The sequence below is a fragment of the Podarcis gaigeae genome, assembly GCF_964106915.1.
Source record: "Podarcis gaigeae genome assembly, chromosome: 17".
Taxonomy (NCBI): domain Eukaryota; kingdom Metazoa; phylum Chordata; class Lepidosauria; order Squamata; family Lacertidae; genus Podarcis; species Podarcis gaigeae.
The window spans coordinates 20,842,563-20,865,937 of NC_139694.1; the positions used below are offsets into that span (position 1 = coordinate 20,842,563).

The 23,375-nt window shown below is 42.1% G+C and overlaps 1 protein-coding gene across 43 annotated transcripts in view; it reads left to right on the forward strand.

Annotated features, from left to right (window-relative positions):
- Positions 1 to 23,375, forward strand: part of PTPRD (protein tyrosine phosphatase receptor type D) — a 1,161,589-nt gene that overhangs the window by 869,084 nt on the left and 269,130 nt on the right. The window contains exons 1-2 of one of the 43 annotated variants that reach the window (XM_083718196.1): positions 3,112 to 3,230; positions 4,500 to 4,622. The exons of 41 other annotated variants lie outside the window; for them this stretch is intronic. The gene's annotated coding sequence lies outside the window, so the exon portion shown is untranslated. Of the gene's footprint in view, positions 1 to 3,111; positions 3,231 to 3,946; positions 3,967 to 4,499; positions 4,623 to 23,375 lie in introns of those variants that run through there. One more of the 43 variants, XM_083718197.1, reaches the window with a different exon arrangement.

Here is a 23,375-nt window from a genome sequence, read left to right on the forward strand (position 1 = left end):
GTGGCCGCAAATCCACACACTTCTCCGGAACACAGCTGAGAATGAAAGGAAAGAAAAGTACCCTGGTGAATTGGTGCCTCATCAATCGGGATCCATCCTCATGAATGAAGAGCGGGCCAAGGCCAGGAGGTCTGAGGTAAAGGTATCGCCTGGTGTCCTTTACTGGGCATGGGCCCTTCTGACCGGAGGCCGTGAGTTGTACTACGGTGCCCTTACCGCCGTGGTCCATCTTAGACTGATGCACCTGCACCATCACGCCTGAACTGGACACCTGCACATCCTCCAGGAGGAAGCTGCGCGTTGTTCCACTTGAGGTAGCTTCTGCTACCACCTCGCCAACCCACAAGGCACCAAAGAAGGCTATAGCGTATGCCGCAGAAAACAGCCGGGCCTCAAACTTGGACCAGTAAATTGACCTAAGTTTCATACGATAGGGGAAAGGGGCGATACTTTGGACCTGAAACCTGTGAAGTCACACCATACTTTCTTATAAGACCTGAGGGTAGAGGGTGCAACAGACGCTAATACTCCCCTTGATCACTTCGCGTCTCCAAGGTTCCGTAGGTGATCTGGAAAGGGTTCTGGCAGCAGCTGAGCCCAAGGTGCTAACGACCGGAAGCAAGGCATCGGAGCACAAATGATCGAAGAAGGCGAGACTCCTCTCAGAACGCAATGACTGCTAGCCAGTATGTTAACCACGGCCTGGTTATCAATTCTGAAGCACACCCGACGATTCTGGAACTCCTCGGTCCATATGTGAACCACCACAACTATGAGAGGAAAGAAAGAAAGAAAGAAAGAAAGAAAGAAAGAAAGAAAGAAAGAAAGAAAGAAAGAAAAGTAAGATCACGCATGATGGCATCCCCTTGCCACTCTGCTGGCCATTGTTGCGCACACCAACGCATTGGAGTGGACCTGGAAATCAGAGGCCGAATTAAGGATTTCCTGCCATAGGGAGACTCCGTTGTAGTGTTCCAGAAATCTGATCCACATCTCAAAATCCACCTTGACCGACTTGGGGAGTCTTACTCTATGGTGCGGATGCTTGAGGCCCACTGACAAGCTGTCTAAGCGGGAGCGAAATGGGTGGCCTGGTGAAACTACTCTACATGTGAAGTTGAAATGATCTAACAAGGACTGGACCTGTCTAAGAGCGTCTTTATTATTATTATTATTATTATTAGCAACTCAAGCATCTTTGTGATTGTTTCTGTGTGCAAAATACAGGCTAGGTGGGCAAGGACTTATTTTTCTCCCTCTAACCCAGGTATAATGGTTTTCCTGTTTGAAAACATCTAGATTCAGTGCCATATTCTGCAGAGAGCTGCAGCTTAGTTATAGGCTGAAACCCTGGCATCTCCAGGTAGGATCAGGAAAGATCCATTTCTAAGATGCTAGACAGCTGTCTGCAGTCAGTGTAGACTAGAGGTATTCATTGCAGTGCCCCCAGATGCTGTTGGACTCCCATCAACCCCACCTACCATGGCCAGTGATCAAGGATGAAGGGAATTTACAGTCAAACAATCTAGAGGGCACCATGTTGGTTACCCTGGGTGTTGAACAGGAATGGGGAAGTTCAAGTGGAGGAAGGCTTTTCACCTTGTCTATCCATCCTTTGGGACTCTCCCAAGGCCACAGCTTCTCCTCAGGCCACATTCCTCACTCCTGCTTGGCGTCATCCTTGTGTAGCTTTGCCTGGCTGGAGTTGAGATTCTGTCTCTTGGTTCCTTGCATGTGTTTGTGTGCAGAAGCCCCATCTTTTGTGGAGCTAGAATGTAACCTACTGAACAAAGGTAAGATCCAGTGATTCTTTTCTACAAAAGGAGGTGCTGGAACTCACCATGGACACCTCCCTTGTTCTCTTACAATGGCAATGGTGCCCACCTGAGAGGTGCCAGAACTGAATTCCGGCAAGTTTCACCTGAAAAAAAGTCCCGGTAAGCTCCATTTGCTTAGGACACTGTCAACATCACTTTGCCTTGAGCTCCATCCAGCCCCAGCATGCAGCTCCTGGAAGGAATGTGTCCTTGAGATGACAAAAGTCCCCTCACCAGTAAAGACAATAAATAGTTAGGGAAACTTCCAAACTTCCAAACTGCTGCTTATGGTTCTTTTAAAAATTACCCAGAAATCCATCCAGCTAAGAGGGGAAGATTATGTTCTTCCTCTCCCTCTCACTACCAGAGATGAGGACAGGGATGTTTCACCATGGCTGTAATGACATGGATATGACATGGATTCCTGGAGTCAGATAATGGCACCCGCCATCACCAGAGGCCTTAAGGGATGTAATATGTTAATTAAACAATCTTGCCATTTTGTTCTTAAAGCACAAGGGAAATCTTTTCATAAATTAAAAAGGTGCCATCATATTTCATCTGCCTTTGGATTACATGATATAAGTTAATTCTGTGCTTTGTATTTAATTGCAAAAATCAACAAAACACGAGGGCCATATGTTTTCTAACTTAGCTTAAATGTCATACACATGAAACTTCTTGCCTGCTGAGTTTTTATTAACAGTTTTTTAACTTCCTGATTGTTCAGTGTGAAGACTGAAGAACCATTTAAAAGAACAAAAAATAATAATGCGGAACTGTATTATTTTCTTTTCACTGGGTTACCAAAATCAAACGCTTTTTTACTAGATAACCTTTGACAAGTAAAAAATGTTACCCTTGGACCATGTTCCCTGGAAGGAGAACAGCAGTAGTTTACAATTCCAGTATAATGTAACCCATCAAATTGTCCAAAATATATACTGACTGACCACTCAGATCAATTGTGAAGCCTGGCTGAAGTACCGTATTGGCTCGAATATAAGCTGCACCCGCAAATAAGCCGCACCTTTAAAATTTGGCGGGTTGGAGGAGGCTTGGGAGCTGCGGATGGGATGGGTGCCATTGCCCTGAGCTTCTGGGCTGCTCCCGGGGGGGGGGGGGAGCCATGCTGCTTTGCTGGTGGCACAAGGTCATGAATATAAGCCACACTTTAACTTTTCACTATAGGAATTTGGAAAAAAAAGTGTGGCTTATATTCGGGCCAATATGGTGTATATAAATACTACAACACTGGGAAGAATCACACTTGGAATGTTCTATAGCCTTCCATAGAATTTGGAACAGTAGAATAGTGAGCAATAGCAGCTGCTGTCATGGGGGTCTCTGCACTCTCCCCTGGTCTCCCAGAACACAGAGAGACGTGAAGAAGACGGAGCAATGAGAGACAAGGTGATGTAGCCTTAGACTGCTGGGGAAGGAACCAGGGAAGAACCTTATAGAGCCGTGGGAAGGTAGGGACCGTCAGTCCTCTCAACTGCCTCATTGGGCAGGACCTACTGTCATCACTAGGCCTGCACTGGGTTTCTTTGGATAACAAATTAACTTTGCAGACAGTGGTGCTTTATTTATTTATTTATTGCTGACCTACTCCTGAGTCCAGCTCCTGACAGGTAGGCAGGAACTAGTTCAGGTTTAGAACCACAGTCCTCTGGTTTATTTTGTATTCCGTTCTGCCTTTATGTCTGCTTTTCATCTACATTTTATTTCTCATAAAGTGCTGACCACTGAAATGTGTGTACTTAATCTCAAACTTAATCTGTTCCGGAAGTCCGTTTGATTCCCGAAATGTTCGAAAACCAAGGCACGGCTTCCGATTGGCGCAGGCGCCCCGGAAACAATAGCCGACAGCCGCATCGGATGTTCGGCTTCCGAAAAATGTTTGGAAACCAGAACACTTACTTCTGGGTTTTTGCCGTTTGGGAGCCAATTTGTTCGTCAACTAAGCCATTCGAGAACCAAGGTTCCACTGTATTTGCCAAACTTAGGATTCTAGAATCCCCACATGTGTATAGAATCCAGGCTACTGAAACCAGCACATTCTTCTGAGCTCTGGGAGAGACCTGGGGAGCATGGCCTGCCTTTACACTCTGAGTAACTTATAAGGGAATCATCTGGGAAATGCAGGGTGAGTTGGTCTCAGAACTGCTGGTCTTTAGGAAGTTGGGAGTAGTCTGCCAGGGCAATGAACATGCTGCTTTGATCTCTGCAGTGGGATAAGGCAGCTGGAAGTTAGCTCTTCTTTCCCCAGCAGTTGCATGCAAGATTTAACCAAGGGCTGCCGGGTGCATTGGCCTTTTGAAAATGGTAACTGCTTTGGCAGCACCCCCAACCCCCCATCCTTGTTTCTGGAGCTGTAGCTGACCAAAAAGGAGATGGGGTGGCAACAACTACCGTATAGTAAAGCAGAGAGCCAGTGTGGTGTAGTGGTTAAGAGTGGTGGACTCGTAATCTGGTGAACCGGGTTTGCTTCCCCGCTCCTCCACATGCAGCTGCTGGGTGACCTTGGGCCAGTCACACTTCTCTGAAGTCTCTCAGCCTCACTCACCTCGCAGAGTGTTTGTTGTGGGGGAGGAAGGGAAAGGAGATTGTTAGCTGCTTTGACTTCTGGTAGTGATAAAGCGGGATATCAAATCCAAACTCTTCTTCTTCTTCTTGCAGTTTGACAAGGAAAGCTCTCCCCAACATCGCAACAAAACCTAGATGTGGAAGTTCACTTTTCACCTAAGTACAGCCAGAGCAAATTGTGCACTAATTAGGGCAGCTATGATAAGACAAACAGAGGTGTCTTTCCCCCCCTCTTTCAAACCTTGCTAAGTTATAGCTGATATATTTTCTTGCTGATCTTGGATAACTTTATCTGGTGGGTGGTCTCGTATGTGACACAGAGAGGGAAGTTCCATCCAAAAAAATAAGCTATAATAATAACCGTTTGGGATTAGCCTTGGAGACCTATAAATCTTTCATAGCTCAACAGCTCTAGAGAGAGTGATTTCTTTTAAGTAGCCTCATGATTAATAGCAACTTTGTTCTGCTATGAGAACAGGGAAACACATTTTTAAAAGGCTTAATGCTACGACAAACTAAAAGAACTTAATCTAATATAATGGTTACAATTTGGCACAGTCACACAACTTAGCAGTGGGCATGGAAATGCACATATAGGCCAGGATCCAAGCAAGCTCCGGAGGGGTTTGGTTGCCCCCCACCCCCGCCCAAACAGCAACTCCATATGCCTCATGCCAAATTGCAAACGGAGTTTGACACCAAATGTTGAAAGCAGTTTGAGATATGGCAAGAAGATCAGCTGTTTCAAGGGGGAGGAGGGTGTCAGGAATCTCACTGGGTATGCCGAAGCCTTTGGGCATACCCTAAGTAGCTCTTTGGATCAAAGCCACGAATTGCATGGAATGGAAAGATGTCAGGCTTGAACTCTTGAACTTTATTAAATATAGCACATTTATATGAAATTGCCTAAAGGGATAATATCCTTTTACTCAGCATGCTTTTAATTCCCTACAAGTATTTATTTATTTATGCTAGGGAGTATATTTCCAGTAGCCTCAAGATAACATATATTGTGCAGACCATCTTTCCTTAAATCAACGTATTTTGATAGTCAAGACTGTAAAAGCATTATTTCTTTGTAGATTTGAATCCATTACCAGTTTCATGTAATCAGCACTTATGATTGAGGCTGATCTGACCAGTCTCTTACTGAGATTTGGACTGTGCTTGACCTTCTAAGCATTCTGTATTTTTACAGAATTATTGTGGTATCAGTTGCTAAGCTTAACTTTTGATGTGAACGAACACAAAATTTTGTATCCATTGTAGCTAATGATAGTTGAATAATAATAATAATAATAATAATAATAATAATAATAATAATAGACATATATTGGGGTTGTAGAAGCAGAACTAACAAAACAAAACATCCTTCACAGTTTGCTAACGTTGCATTTTAAGTTGTCGTAACCTTCCCTGGGACCTTGGGGTGAAAGGCAAGTAATTGATGATGATGATGATGATGATGATGATGATGATGGTATTACATAGAGTGTATCATCATTAATCTCTGAGTGGCTGCAAAACTAACTCTTGTCTGCTTCCTATAGACAACCTGGATAGAGATAAATAAAAAGGCAATTACTTGAACAAAATGCTGGTGGGGGGGATGTTTATTTTAATTGGCCATGTTGTTTCAATTTCAGATATTAATAAAGGCTGGGACATGCAACAAGCCTGTCTGAGCAGAACATTAAGTCTGGCTTCAAGAGGTTCACAGACTGGATAAAGTGTTGCTCATATATGTGGCTTGAGAACGTAATGTTAATTATTTAAATACAAGGTTCCTTCATTCAATCTCTGGGTGGCCCCTGTTGGGTTTTGGCTGTCAATTTCATTAAAAGAATTTGTAGCATTGCAGGAATAGGATTTTTCAATGAAAAGCCTTAATAATTAAATAAACGCTACATGTTCGAAACACACTTTTCTGATGTTAATGCTGTATTCATTTATTCCCTAATGCTTAAAAAAATATTGCTGCATACTGCATTTCTTTGAGTGGGTTTATCCAACATAGATTTACATCGTGCCTAGGCTAAATGACAAATAACCAAGCAACATTAGCATTAATCATTTCCATTCCTGAATTTACTTTCAAGGCATTGTTGCTGGATAAGTGACTTTTGCAATAAGCCAAGCATTTTTTTTTGCTTCTGTGAATATCTGTTTATTTAAGCCATTTATAGAGTGTTTTGCTTCTGAATGTGACTTTTTGATAATTTTTTTTTGAGCTGCTGCATATGATATATATTTAAAAATATATTCAAGCACATTTTCAAACACCAAAGTAAGTTACTTTAAAAAAAAAAGTGTATAAGCTGTGAATCAAGGGCATTTAAAAGTTAAAGGAATGAAGCTTTATTCAGGAACTAATTATATAAATCGCATTGGAAACTAGCGCAGCTCATCTAGTCATGCAGGGCAGGCAGATTATTATTATTATTATTACTGTTACTACTACTACTACTATTAGATGGGGACTGCTGGTTATTAGAAATTATTACTATTACTATTATTGTTGTTGTTATTAGATGGGGACTGCTGGTTATTAGAGACTTTGCTTGCACTATATTCCATGGCTAACCTCTGAGAATAATTATAGATACAGTGATACCTTGGGTTACATATGCTTCAGGTTACAGACTCCTCTAACTCAGAAATAGTAACTTGGGTTAAGAACTTTGCTTCAGGATGAGAACAGAAATCGTGCTCCAGTGGCGTGGCGGCAGCAGGAGGCCCCATTAGCTAAAGTGGTGCTTCAGGTTAAGAACAGTTTCAGGTTAAGAACAGATGTCTGGAATGAATTAAGTACTTAACCAGAGGTACTACTGTAATCTAACAGTATCAGAGCACAGGCGATAGAAATTAGGCTATCCCTGTCCACATACCCTTTTTTTCAGTCAGGTACTCAGAATTGTGCAACTATAGACAGTGCAACTGAGACTCCTGGGTATAGGGGGGTATGTAAATTTAAATAACAATGATAATGATAATGATGACGACAGCACACAGGGGAAGAAGACAGGGAATGTTCTATCTGAGAATCTGAAACGCTTGCCCTGACGAAACAGCCACCTGTGCTCAACATTCAATTCCCTACTTACTTTGAAATATTTTCCATTTTTAAATCATTGGAGCCTACATATGAAACAAATGGAAGGTTGAGGTTCAAAAGTATAAACATAGAAAGTTCATGAATAGTTTTAAATGGCACTCAGTTTTAGGATGAATTCTCTTTATTTCTAGTATAAAAACATTTCTGATATAGCACAGCATATCTGGGTTTGTTTTATTTTAATTGATCACATTTGAACAGGAGGATTATGCAAATTTGCAATCATTTAAGAATAGCTTTCAGTATGCTATAGTGAATATTTTTAAATGGTAAAAACCACGATATAGTAAATAATTCCAGAAAGACATGCAAATAAGACTTGATTTTTAATTTTTAATTTGAAAACCCACAAGCTCTTCCTTGCATGTGAATTAAGTATGAAAATATTTGAAACAGCCAGGACTTTTGAATGAAGATTGATTCCTTATACGCTGATGAAATGCTTACTATTCACTTGGGCCTTCAGGAACTTAGTGTCCCAGGGACGGAATAACTGTAAATATGATAATGTACTGTAGATTTTAGGAATAGTAGTGCTTTTATTTATTTTATATTATTGTGAAACATTTTGTAATGGTATTTTATGTTGTACACCACCCTGGGCCCATTTGGTATGAAAAGTTATTTAGAAATAATACTAATTATAATAGTAATAAAGGTAAAGGTAAAGGGACCCCTGACCATTAGGGTCCAGTTGTGGCCGACTCTGGGGTTGTGGCGCTCATCTCGCTTTATTGGCCAAGGAAGCCAGTGTACAGCTTCTGGGTCATGTAGCCAGCATGACTAAGCCACTTCTGGTGAACCAGAGCTGCGCATGGAAACGCTGGTTACCTTCCCACCAGAGCGGTACCTATTTATCTACTTGCACTTTGATGTGCTTTCGAACTGCTAGGTTGGCAGGAGCAGGGACCGAGCAATGGGAGCTCACCCCATCATGGGGATTCGAATTGCCGACCTTCTGATCGGCAAGTCCTAGGCTCTGTGGTTTAACCCACAGCACCACCCGCATCCCTTAATAACAGTAATTGTAGTTATTATTATAATGATAGCAGCATTGGCTTTATCAAATGGATGTTAGTGTTAACCTGATGGAATTGGCAGCCTCTGTGAAAGAGCTATGGCAAACTGGCACCACTGTTTTGCCTTAAGTTGAGATCCTGTTAAAGGAGCTTCCTAAGATATTTTATAATGCCTTACTATTACACATCCTACAATAATATCACACATATGGGATTGTGCCCTTTTGTATCTTGTGGATACAAAAATTACCAAGGATGGTGAAGTAAGTGTTTAATCCTCACTTGCCTTCTGTTTTGTCTATTTTATAATGCCTCACTATTACACCTACAGTAGATGCAAAACTGGCAACAGCAGTTTCCAGCATGAGCTAATGACTGGTCCAAGGTCACATTGTGACCATCATGGTAAACTGAGGGTTTGAATCTGGTTCTCCATGTCTAGTGTGAGATTCCAACTACAGTGGTACCTCGGTTTTCAAACGTAATCCGTTCTGGAAGACTGTTCGACTTCCGAAACGCTCGAAAACTGAGGTGCAAAGGGTGGTCTGCAAATTCAGTGGAGAAAATTGAAAAATGTGCTGTAATGGTTATATGGGGTTGCTCGTGCGTAAGTTGCCACCACTCCTGGCTAGGTAGCCGGGTTAAACCTTTCTTGTCTAGACAGCCCTTCACTTCGTGGCTGTTTCAGTCGCTAGCAGAATCCGTCAGTGGGCATTTCTTGAACTTCTTCCAGCAAAGAAGTTCTTTGACGCCAAGTCTACGCCTACTTTCCCTGCGCGGAAGTCTTCTGCGCAGGGTGGGTGTGGGTAGCGGAGGACCTGTGCTCTCCCCGCTGGTCTCCAGCGAAGAGTCCTGGAGCCTTCTCTCCGATTCCCCCATCTGCCCCCCTTTATCCCTGGTGTTACGCTGATTTCCTTCCCCAGCTGCTGAGTCCCCTCTGTTCCTGCTTGGCCCTTCTCCGGCATCGCTTGGGAGCCCTGCCTCCACTTCTGGCTCCGATCTCAGTTCCCTGACACGTGCAGTGGAAGCCTTCCAAGGTGTTCGACTTCCAAGGTGCATTCAAAAATGGAAGAATTTACTTCTGGGTTTTTGGTGTTCAAAAACCGAAACATTCAGCTTCCAAGATGCTCGAAAACTAGGATACCACTGTATTACATTGCACTGGTTCTCATGACATGACTGCAGCGTCACAGCTCTTGGCTTTTGCTGCTTATAGTAACTACTTTTTTTATTCTAAATTTTAATACCTTGTTGCAATACTTCTTGGGTTGGTCCAAAATAAACAAAAAAGGAGCACTGCTTTTTAAAATTTAATCTGAAAAGTATGAACAAATACATATTTATTCCAGCTTTACCTGTAAAAAGTGTAGTCACTGTTACTGCACATTCTGTATAATCTAGAGTCACCTTTCTTAACCTTCGTTCTCCAGATGGTTTTGAACTACAACAACCATCATCCATGACCACTGGCCATGCTGGCTAAGAATGATGGGAGTTGTAGTCCAACAACATATGGGAACCCAAAGTTGAGAAAATGTGATCTAGATTAATTCTGGTGAAACGCTAGAGAGAAATTGCTAAATAAAGGAGGAAATCTTGTTCCCTCAAAATAAAAGAGGACATAGGATGTGTGTGTGTGTCACAACACACAATTATGCACAATAGCAATCTATTGAACTAAATGTGTCTGTCAAATTTATAAGTGCACATTTGTTTTTATTCTGAGATATTTGAAATTTAAACTCCTATAAAACCATTTAAAAACTGTTCATTGCAAGTATGTGCAATGTTCAGTCCTTTGGGGAAAATTAGTGTCCAATTCAGATTAATTTTTGCTTTAATTGTGCCTTTGGTGACAGATGATGAAAAGTCAATTACATAAACTACTTGAGTCTCATGCAGTTCAATTATAAAACTCACATTTACACAATTAAGTAAAACTATCTACTAACAATAATAAAGATGCTACTTCAAAGCTTTTCTTAGTGCTGAATTTTCCAGCTTAATGGATTTCCGTGTGTTCAGGAGAATGAAAAACTTGTGATGTCATACCTGTAATAAGAGACAAATTAAGCCAAATTTCATAATAGTATCCCTTCTTCAGATGGTGGGAACTATTTTTTCTTTAATTGTATATTCCACCCTAAATGGTTAGATTTGGTATTCTTCAAGGAACATAAAAAGCAAAGGTAATAATGTTTTATATATTTTTATTTCTGTAGATTACCTTGAGTCGTTTTGAGAGAGGCAACTAATGATTCAATCCTAATCACACTTACTTGGGAGTAAGCCCCATTGAATGTAATAGGATTTACCTTTGAGCAGATGAGGTTAGGATGGGCCTGCAAGAAATTCAAATGACAACAATAAGCAGTTGGGCAAACCAAAATGTCACAACATTGTGACAAGCTTTCAAGTATAAAAACCAGGGCAGAACTGACAATTGGAGAACAACAATTATTCTTTCATTCATTGAATTATATACTGCCTTACTACCAAGGCACCCAAGGTGGTATACAATTTTAAAGTACTAACACAAATTACCGTATTTTTCGCCCTATAGGATGCACCGTCCCATAAGGCGCACCTAATTTTGGGGGGGGGGGGAATAAAGGGGGGGATTATTTTTACCCAGGCGCGGGGCTGGGGGAGGCCCGCCCGAGCTTCCCCCGACCCCAGTCCCCAAACAGGCAGCTCTCTGCAAGCCGTGGGAGCCCAGCGCTGGCTCCCGCTGCTTGCGGAGAGGTCCGCGAAGCCTGGACGCGCTGATCTCAGCGCGCGCAGGCTTCAGCATGCAGCCAACTCTCCACAAGCAGCGGGAGCACTCCCGCTGCTTGCAGAGAGGTCTGCAAAGCCTGGAGAGCGAGAGGGGTCGGTGTGCACCGACCCCTCTCGCTCTCCAGGCTTCACCGAAAGCCTGCATTTGCCCCATAGGACACAAATACATTTGCCTTTCATTTTTGGAGGGGAAAAAGTGTGTCCTATAGGGCGAAAAATACGGTATATAAGATGTAAAATTGAGGATGGGGGAGAGTGTGAATCTTAAATTGTCCTCTTAAACAATAGTTTCAAAGAGGCACAGCTTCCATCCCCACAAAAAAACAAAAAAAACTTCCAGGCTTGCAGATGAATTCCAGGATTGCATAAAAGTGGCTTTTATATCATGTGAAAACACAATGACAGTGTAGAAATTAAGAGTTAGGAAAACATCTTCAGCATTTCATATTATTTACATTTTGGGTCCAAAACCTAAGAAAACCTATGAAACCTAAGTGGGCTGTGAATTACACAGTCTGGAAATCGCAGCTCTATGCAATGCTTGTATTATTCAAAAACATACATTGCATTGTAATTTGAGTTTTTCATAAATGTAGAAAATCCCCATGTTTGTTTAATGGGAAGCAGGAAGTGATTGGCTTAGGAAAGGCGACAGCAAGGACAGATCTGTAATTGACTCTGTTATGTGTTCATCTGCAGAACGCTTAAATAAAACAGCTTGATTCTGAATATAGACTGAAACAAAGAGAAATAATGTTGAAGACGGGCAGTTGCTCATTCAGCAAAAGCTACTTAGAAAATGCTTGTGCAATAATAATTAGGGGAAATAATTGTTCTTTTACGTGGTTACTACATTTTATTTTAATGGAACATTTTGAATTAATAAACCCACCCATACTCTTCTTCTGTGTATCTTATCAGATAATTAACGACCATAAACATAACAGAACTACTCCAAACCAGTAGCACATTTATTTCTTTGCCTATTGCTTAAGAAATTAAAAAAGAAGTTTTAATAAAGTAATAGAAATTCCAATTTTCTCATTTGCATTTTATATTTTATTGTATCAGTGCAACTCCACTGACATCAATAGAGATGCTGTCAGGAAATGAAATGATTTGTCAGGCCAGACTGCATAATATATATATTTTTTTTTTGCAAGAGCCAGACTTTATGAGACTTGAAGAGGAATCTGAGGAGTCTGCTTCAAGCTGGGCAATTAGAATGCCAATAGGAAACAGAGTAGAGTTCAAGTCTGGATGAAATTCAGGCAGTGAAGAAAATGAATAAGAATCCAATTTAGGGGACAAGGTGTAAGGTAGCAAGTTTCGTAGCAACTTGCTACAAAACACAGATCATGCATATAGCCATTTTTTATCATCAGCCCTCCCTGAATATTACTCAGCTGTTGATGTAAACCTGTTCCATCTAGATCTGGGGTGCCCAAACTTTATTCAAAGAGGGCCAGATTTCATGAAGTAAACATGCGTGAGGGCTGACCAAAGTTGTTGGGCTTTTTTTAGGATTGAAGTTGTTGAGCTTTGACCTCAATAAATAAACTGCCACAGGGCCCGAATAATAATAATAATAATAATAATAATAATAATAATAATAATAATAATAATAATAATAATAATATTTGTACCCCGCCCATTTGGCTGGGTTTCCCCAGCCACTCTGGGCGGCTTCCATAGAAACCAAAAATACACTAAAATATCACACATTAAAAACTTCCCTGAACAGGGCTGTCTTAAGATGTCTTCTGAATGTCAGGTAGTTGTTTATCTCTTTGACATCTGATGGGAGGGTGTTCCACAGGGCAGGCGCCACTACCGAGAAGACCCTCTGCCTGGTTCCCTGTAGCTTTGCTTCTCGCAATGAGGGAACCGCCAGAAGGCCCTTGGCGCTGGACCTCAGCGTCCGGGCAGAATGATGGGGGTGGAGATGCTCCTTCAGGTATACTGGGCCGAGGCCGTTTAGGGCTTTAAAGGTCAACACCAGCACTTTGAATTGTGCTCAGAAACGTACTGGGTGCCAATGTAGGTCTTTCAAGACCGGTGTTATGTGGTCCCGGCGGCCGCCCCCAGTCTAGCTGCTGCATTCTGGATTAGTTGTAGTTTCCGAGTCACCTTCAAAGGTAGCCCCACGTAAACCAGCTGGGGGATAAAACCAGCTGGGGGATCAGATTAGGCCCCCCAAATGGACCTTGAACATGCCTTATGTAGATTCAGGTAGGTAGCCGTGTTGGTCTGATGCAGTCGAAGTCCCGTATTTTTCGCTCCATAAGACGCACCCTTTTCTTCCTAAAAAGTAAGGGGAAATGTCTGTGTGTCTTATGGAGTGAATGCACGGTCCCTGGAGCCGAATTGCCCAGGGGCAAAAAGCAGGTCATGCTTCCCCCCCCCTTTTTTTTTTTTGAAAGAGGGAAGTGGGTGTTGAAACAAAGCTGCTGATTGGGGAGCAAGATAAGGGATGCTAGCAATAAAGGAGGCTGCCTGGGAGGGGGGAGGTAAAGACAGCAAACTTGCAAGGAGAGGAGACAGGAAGAATAAAGCAATGAGGATAGAAATTAGAAGAAAAGGAGCAAAAAACTGCTCCAGCTAAGGAAAAGACCCTAAGGCAAACAAGAGGGAAGGGAGTGTTGAAAGGAAGCAGCTGATGGGTAAGCGATCGGTGAAAGAGATAAGGGATGCTAGCAATAAAGGAGGCTGCCTGGGAGGGGGGGAGGTAAAAGCCCATGGATCCTCAGGATTTTTACATTTGGTCAACCCAAATTCACCATCAGATCACATAGCATGTCTATGGCTACAGCCTGCACCCAAAAAATTATGCATCCACTGTTTCGTTCAGAATATTTTTTTTTCTTGTTTTCCTTCTCTAAAAACTAGGTGTGTCTTATGGTCATGTGTGTCTTATGGAGCGAAAAATACGATATATATAAAAGAATTGTCCAGTAGCACCTTAGAGACCAACTAAGTTTGTTCTGGGTATAAGCTTTTGTGTGCATGCACACTTCTTCAGATACACTGAAACAAAAGTCATCAGACCCTTATATATAGTGTGTGGGGGGGGTCTCAAGAGGGTAGTAGGAGATGGGTGTTTGACTCAATGGGTGTGGTAAACCTGTTGACTACTGATAACGACTGCAATTAGTCCCACAGGAAAAAGCAAGGGATAGTATGCAGATGATTACCATATGTAAGGAGACAGGAATCCAATATCTCTATTCAGACCAGGTTTCTCCATAGTTTTCAGTTAATGATAAGTTGTAATTCAGCAACTTCTCTTTCAAGTCTGTTTCTGAAATTCTTTTGTAACAAGACAGCTGTTTTGAGATCCTGTATTGGATGTCCTGGGAAACTGAAATATTCTCCTACTGGCTTCTCTGCCTTGTGATTCCTGATGTCAGATTTATGTCCCTTTATCCTTTGGCATAGGGTTTGGCCTGTTCGTCCAATATAGAGAGCTGAAGGGCACTGCTGGCATTTGATGGCATACACAATGTTAGAAGATGAGCAATTCCAGCTAGGTGCATTACAGAGAGGGAAGCAGCATTCTGGCGCAAAACTGAGCTAGATTGAGAATCACATGAACAAGTAGCAATTCTGTGTGTGGCCCTTTTCTCCAGTCAAGCAGCTGGATGCTGTGCACAGGGCCGGATATAGATTTGATGAGGCCCTAAGCTACTGAAGGTAATGGGGCCCTTTCTATGTCCAGCTGTCCTTTGTCAACAACAAATTGTCGCTGTTTTTCGTGTTGAATATATGCTATATGGTAATTTATGGACCTAATAGGTATCTAAAGCCATTTGGACATGCAGAATGTAGGCACCCTATATATAAAAATGAGCAAACCAGTGATATTTTAGGTAGCAGGTACTGTAGCAGGCAGGGCCCATTACATACATCATAGGAACCTACACAACACAAAACACTGTTGCTGTATGTAGGTTTTATTTTATTTGTTTTTTATCTTATATTTTCGAAATGTACATCCAGTGTTTTTTTTGTTTTTTTGGGGGGGGGGGCAAGATAGTGGGGCCCTAAGCTATAGCTTGTTTAACTTATACGTAAATCTGGCGCTGGCTGTACACATGAAGAGTAGCTTTTTAAAGGCAAAAATCCCAGAGCAAGTTCTGGATTCACTTCCTTTAGAAACCCACATCAAGCCGCTGATTGACAGGATTGTACTCATGTGTGTGTGTGTGTGTGTTCCATGTACATAGCCCTGGTAATGCCATGCACACTGTATTAATTTGTGCGAATCAGTCTCTAGAAAGAATAATGTCCGCCAACTTTCACTGGTGCCCAGATAAAATGTGTGGCCAGCATTGCAACATTCGTTCTTTCCACCTTGGTCCTTATAACGAAGGGCTGTAGCCAACCCTGCAGGTCCCCTCACACAACAGACTTTGGTGGATGCAAAGACGTGCCTAGGCCTCTATTTCCTTAGTTGTCTGGTGTTGCGCCACCATGTGCACCAATGTTTTGTTGTTCTGTTATGCCATATGTCACAACATATGTGCAGGCACTATTTCTGGACAAAGCTTCTGCCCTGTATGTTTCAAAGGTGGAATTGGTGGAATTGAGGGTCTCACAGCATAGAAATGTGTGGAGAAATGCGACACCTTTTAATGGAAGAGCGCGGAATGGTAAATAGTCCATTTAATTTCACAAAAGTGCTTCTGGGAACAACTTTGTATGACAAATACTACTTAAGAATTTCTATATTTAACGGCAAGGCATAAGTACAGCATGTCATTTTATATGAAATGTGGGTTTGTTGCTGTCTGATGTGAAGCTTAAGTGCAGGTATTTTAAAGACAGCCATCTATTTAGTGAGCCTACCATTTTCGTGCCATATTGTTTGACTGACTGACTTGCCTGCCAAGCCATTTATTACACTTCCTAGGGGGAAAAGGCAAATGTCCTTCTAAACATTCTTTGTGATAATCACTAGCAGACTTAATGAAACTTAGTTACAGCTACTTGGTGTCTTATAGTACTCTGGTGGGGAAGGTAGGAAGTGTGTCAGATTATACCTATTCAATCAACTTGTGCAGCCAGGGGTAATTTTCCAGGCTGCTGCATGACGAATTATGCATGCAACTTCAGTTATTGTTGGTAGCTCTACAATTAATCCTTGATTGTCATATTGCATATGTACTCCTGCAAGTACTGTGCTTTAACAATGGAATCTAAAAATAATTGGTCAAGTCTTCAGTGCCTGCAAATTGGTTTTGCTTCGTTAGCATCTATGGAGCTCAGGCAGTTTTCACCAGCTGAGAATCCATCTCAAGGTGGCTGACTAAAATAATTAATGGAACTGGCCTTCTAATACAGGTGAATTAAAAAGGGTCTCAGCGGCATGGTTTGTGCCAGCTTGTTAAGACGGGGATGCTACCCAGTATATGCATATGTTTTCAAAATTATGAGCAGGAATTAATGTCTTTGTGGCTTTGAAATGCGTACCTGGCATGCACATCTCTGTAGATGTTCCATCCCTATAAATATGGTTGGGAGAATATAAAAAGAAGGGAGTGAATAAACATGCCATTTTCCTGTGGTGCTTGTGAGTTTACTCTGTGGCCCAGAAAGCTCAGATTGAGTTGAGACATAAAGCTTAGGGATCCAGACAATGCTGAGCAGAATCTCTTCTTATTTGGCTTATTCCCATCCTACAATATTTCTGAAGAAAAAATTCTTCCCATTTTACTACCCGAAATAGTTGGTGTTAGTTTTAATTTTAAGCCAATGAAATGGAGGATGAAAGGCAGTATCTGTACATATTGAAATAGCTGTCTCTGTCTTGCAGCAGGATGAAGTGAGCTGTTTAACGTAGCACATGAGAGCACAATAGAAGAAGGCAGGAATTGTGGACCTAATGGTTCAGCAGCACTTTTTAGTATTGGCACTTGCAAGGTGGCAGGCAACCTGGGCCTCTGAGAGCAAAATGTCTTTGGCCAGCCCTGCATATTACCATATTTTTCGCTCTATAACACGCACCTGACCATAACACGCACATCGTTTTTAGAGGAGGAAAACAAGGGGAAAAAACATTCTGAATGAAACAGTGGATGTATCATTTTTGTGCTTCATGCTGTGGCCACAGACATGTGATCTGATGGTGAATTTGGGGTGACCCAATGCAAAAATCCTGAGAATCCCTGTGGATCCATGCTTTGTAACCACGTTTTTGCACCATTGCAGCCCCAGGCAACAGTGGGTGTGTGATTTTGGGGGGGCAGGCTGTAGCCATGGACATGCTATGTGCTCTAATGGTGAATTTGGGCTGACCCAATGCAAAGATCCTGAGGATCCATGTGGATCCATGCTTTGTAACCACATTTTTGCACCATTGCAGCCCCAGGCAACAGTGGGTGCATGATTTTTGGGGGGCAGGCTGTAGCCATGGACATGCTATGTGCTCTGATGGTGAATTTGGGCTGACCCAATGCAAAGATCCTGAGGATCCATGTGGATCCATGCTTTGTAACCACGTTTTTGCACCATTGCAGCCCCAGGCAACAGTGGGTACGTGATTTTTGGGGGGCAGGCTGTAGCCATCGACATGCTATGTGACCTGATGGTGAATTTGAGGTGACCCAATGCAAAGATCCTGAGGATCCATGTGGATCCATGCTTTGTAACCATGTTTTTGCACCATTGCAGCCCCAGGCAACAGTGGGTGTGTGATTTTGGGGGGGCAGGCTGTAGCCATGGACATGCTATGTGCTCTGATGGTGAATTTGGGCTGACCCAATGCAAAGATCCTGAGGATCCATGTGGATCCATGCTTTGTAACCACGTTTTTGCACCATTGCAGCCCTGTTTTTGCATCAGATCATTGCTATGTGCTCTGATGGTGAATTTGGGATGACCGAATGCAAAGATCCTGAGGATCCATGTGGATCCGTGCTTTGTAACCACGTTTTAAGTGGGGAGGGAAGGAAAAATATAGAAGGGACAGGAAGCACGAGAGGGGTGTGCGGAGAAGCAGCTGGCTAAGAATGCAGGAGAGGGGTTTAAGGGGGGGGGAAGGAAGGCAAAAGTCCACCCACCCACTCAAGCCAGCCCCCCCCCTCTCTCTCATCTGCATGTTTTCCGCTGCCTGCCGAGTCCCCAGACGCAGCAGCAGCAGCAGCACCGGAGCAGGGACGCTCTGCTTTCCTCTCTACTTGCCCAGAGGGGAGGGGTTGCCTGGAGGGGAGGGGATTTCACTGCTCTTTGTTCCGTCTGAGCAAACAGCAACCGAAACAGAACAGGGTGGGCAGTAAGACCCAGAGGCAAAATGCAGGAAAGCAGCAGCCTTCTCTCCTCCATGACGGCACAATATGATTTTTGCCTGATTTTTGCCATGCACTTGGGACAAACGGCTCCAGGGACCACAGATTCGCTCTATAACACGCACAGACATTTCCCCTTACTTTTTAGGAGAAAAAATCTGCGTGTTATAGAGGGGAAAATACGGTAATTCCATGACAATCTAGTGTAGATCGGATGCCGCAGCTGATCAGAACTTTGGAGCTAGAAGCTAACTTAGATACAATTTCATCCCATGCCGCTGAGATTTGATTTCCCCAGTATGAAGACCCCAGATTGTGATTAATGGATCCCATATTTATGTAATTGTTAGCCAGTGATTTGTTGTTTTGTGTTTTTAAAGGATTGTACTATTTTTATGGAGTTTATGTATCTGTTTGCCTTGTTGTGGCCTTATGTAAAGGGCAGCAAATATTATTATTTAAATAAATAGATTTGTAGAAGTTGGCATCTGCATTACTAGTTTTGCGGATTCCAAGATTCTGGCTTCTTGAGAGGCGGGCTGAACAGGCAGACATGTCTTGTGGCAACTTGGGGGCAGGCCTTTTCAGTTGTGCCCAACCCTGAGAGTCACCTTTCCACTGTTGTCACCACTTATTCACCCACATATTTGCTGATATTTTGTTATTAGGCAATTTGTTCTTGCAGATTTTGTATCGTTGAACCTAGGTTCAACCTAAATTAGTCATGTTCATTAACTTTCATTGGGTCTACTCTGAGTAGGACTCTAATGTAATTATGGGATTTAGTGTGTTTTTGTATTGATATTTGCTTGGTATGCTCTGCTCTGAGAATTTTTTAAAAAATGAAGGTTGGTACAGGATATAAATGCTTATAACCACCATCATTATTAACAAGAACTTTTGCAGACTTGATGTTGTCTGAGTGCATATGGAGGGAAAGTGCAGTGTGGTCCTTGCTGTATTATTGTCCCAAGGTTCACTGCAAAAATAAAATCTACATATATCTTCAAAGTGCTCTTTCATTTGAGTGCCTGCATTGAAACAGAGGTTTGGTATTAAAGTGAAACATCAAAGTGTAGCTTCTAAATATTTATTGCAATGCCTGATTACATTATTTTCAATTTTTACAGTTCCAGCTTTGATAGAGTGATATACAAAATTATTGAACCTCTCAAAGTTGCTTCTCTGAAGCCACTCAGTTGGAAAAAGAAAAAAGAATGATTGAATTGAGTGAATTCTGTGCAGTGCAATAATTATTTCAGGTTATTCGGTCGTTATTACAGATGATGCATTTCATGTTAGGAATATAAAAAATATAATTATTATTTTCTAGGGATCATCAAGGAACTGCAAATTTTCATATGCCATGTAACCCAAACTTATAAACATTTTTAGTTGAGGATAAAATGCCTGGCTGCATTTATTGACTGATCTACACAAATAAATGACTGCAAAAATTTACAACAACAAATGTTTGTATTAATTGCATGTTGTTATCAGGTTAAAAAAAAATCTGTAGTACTATATAACCAAAAATGAAGTTAAATGTTTTGACTTTACAACCAACATTGATTGTCGTTTAGCGGTTTTTGCTTGGATAAGGATAAATCAGTGACAGAACCTATTTGGTTATTTGTAATAGTCCATATTCATCTACATTTTGCTTGTGTCTTTAGAACACACTTGATGATTGTTCTGATTTCTTGGAGGGGCAACACTGGTGTTCAGAAGAGTTGCATCATGAGCTTAGCATGCTCTCTCAGACTTCTCATGTTATCTGATGGAACAAGAAAGAGTTGCACTAAAGCAGCTCTCATGCCTCAAGTAATGTGAAAATTGGTGGGTGGGATTGGGCTGACAGGAAAGAATGACTTTGTGCCTTCTCATTAGCCCATTGAGTGGCAGACCTGGGTACTATGGTGCCCTGTGTGAGGCCAAAATTTGCACCCCTTCCTGAATCCTCGTGTTGCCTCACTATGGAGGAAATGTTGTACAGCTCTTACCACCAGAAAGTTCTTCCTGATTTTTAGGCAGAATCTCCTTTCTTGTAACTTGAATCCATGGGTTGGGTCCTAGCCTCCAAGGCATGAGAAAACAACTCTGCTCCATCTTCCATGTGGCAGCCCTTTAGATATTTGAAGATTGCCTCTTATACAGGCTAAACATTCCCAACTCGCTCAACCATTCCTCATAAGGCTTGGTTTCCAGACCCTTGGTTGTCTGGCTCATTCTCTGTCACACACATTCCAGCTTGTCAATACCCTTCTTGAATTGTGTCACCCAGAACAGGACACAGTATTCCAGGTGAGGTCTGACCAAGCCAGAACAGAGTGGTATTATGAAGTCCCTTGATCTGGACACTGTACTTCTGTTGATGCAGTCGAGTATTGCATTAACTTTTTCTTTCTGCTTCATCACATTGTTGACCCATGTTAAGCTTTTGGTCCACTAAAACCCCTAGATCCTTTTCACATGTACTACTGGCAAGCCAGGAGTCCCACATTTTATATATGTGAAGCTGGGAAGTGTATGTCATAGGCATCCTCAGCCAAAGAAAGCAGACATCTTATAGTTAATTCTTTATTGACTGAAGTACGCACTCACAGCAACTCCCATGGTGCCCCAGAAACCCATGCACACTCACTTCTAGCCTCTTTGCCTTGTGGACCAGGTGCAGCAGCAGAGGAACCAGGCTCCCTCCCCCCCCCCCAACTTATGTACCATTATCTGACAGGGTGTGTGTGTGCAACCTGAGGTTTCTCCTACATGGAGACTGTTGCTACTCTTCCCTCTTGTTCTAGGAGACAGAAGAATGGGGGATGACAGGGATTTGACTGGCCTGTCCCTCTTCAGAGCAGCCTCTTCCTCCGACACATCCTACATGTCCATCTCCATCTCTGATGGTCTTACCATCCCTCTTTCCCCTGCTCTCCTGGGTGGTCTAGACCCCATAAATCACTGCCCCCCTGTCCTTGGTCAATCCCCATGCCACCTGCCTCTGCCACATCACTAAGGAGAGCCCCGCCAGACCTCGCCAGTGTAGGACGTTACATTTGTCCCTATTGAAATTCATTTTGTTAGTTTGGGCCTCAGTCCAATCTCCAATCTGTTAAACTAAATCTGTCTTCTGCAGCATTAGCTACCCCTTCCTGTTTGGTGTCATTTGCCGATTTGATTATCATCCCCTCAGTTCCTTCATCCAAGTTGTTTATAAAGATGTTGAACAACAACAGGCCCAGGACAGAACCCTGGAGCACCCCACTTGCCACTTCAGCTATGAAATGAGGTGTGAGGATATTTCTTTGAGTTAAAGGAAGCAACCTGTCTCTTTCCCTTAAACCAGAGGTAGCCAACATGCATATACTTTAGACTACAACTTGCTTCAGCCCCAGCTAGCATGACACTGGTGTGGGGGGGTGATAGGACCTGTTGTCCACGACATCTAGAGGGCACCATTTTGTCCACCCATGCCTTGAACATACAATTACCCCTTGGCCCAGGACATGTGTTGCTTGTTTTCACCTTTAGCATTTGGAAAAGATAGGAAAGGTTATTTCAATGCCATCATTTTATTTTATTTTTGCAAGAGACTCTAATCCTCTATTACCCTGATTAATGTCTCTTCCACCTACATCTTGGGCCTGAAGGGTGACAAACAGATTATGCTTGGTATTGGACCAAGTATGTAATTTCTAATCATTGTTAAAATGATGTATTTGCATATGAAGGGCCTCACTAGATCAGATCAGAGAACATAGAGTTATGTTTGGTGACCATTCAGATCCTTGGAGAACCTTGCAAGGAGAGTACGAAAGTTGACGCCCTACCTGTTGTGATCTTAACATTGGAAGCCTTCAATCTTGAAGGTTCCATGCAGGGATAGTGAATACTTACCTATCTTCCGTGAATTTGCATGACACTTATTAAAGTCACCTGTGCTAATTGCCTTCATCAGCACATTTTGAGGGCATGAATTCCATGCTCATCATTTGTTGCTTGCTATTTGCCTACTAGTTTGTTTCTATGTCATAATTCGTGTTTAACATAAATCACGCTAACACCCTCCCGACTGCTTACATCGAATAGAAACATTATGCGATTTAAAGGATTAGTTTTCATAGTTCTATGCCATAATGTTCATGGGGATATAAATATCTACCACTTCAGAAGATAACTTCATATGTAGTGTGGATAAACTACTGCACATCTGAGGGCAAATTGGGGCATCAGCCATTTGGTTTGCCAGCTCAACTGTGGATTTTACTAAGTCTTAGCCAACTAGGGCATGTCAATCTTTCTGTCACTAAACTTCAATTTGAATGCTAGCTATGAAATTTAATCTCCTCAAAATCATTGGAGAAATTCTGTTACTCCACTAAGCATCTTGATTCATAACAAGAGTTGTCATAAGCAGCAGAATAACCACGATAAACCAGCGGTTGTGGAGTTGACTGCCTTGACATGGTCTCTACTGTAAAAATAAACCTAGCAAAATACTAAGTCATCACCTCCTATTAATTTAACTACATCAGGATATGAAACACATGATACATAATTCTGATACTTTAATATTAAGACTTTTCTGAATGATATGTGCAAAGGTAGTCAGTGAACAATTTCAGCTGGATTTTTAAAAAGGTATGTAACCACAATATATCTTGTCTCTTCTCTCTCTCCTATTCTGGCTCATGAAGAATCAATAATCAAGAGCATTTCTGCCATATGAGCCTGTTAATGCCTTATCTCAAGTATCTTCAAGTCAGATATTAGG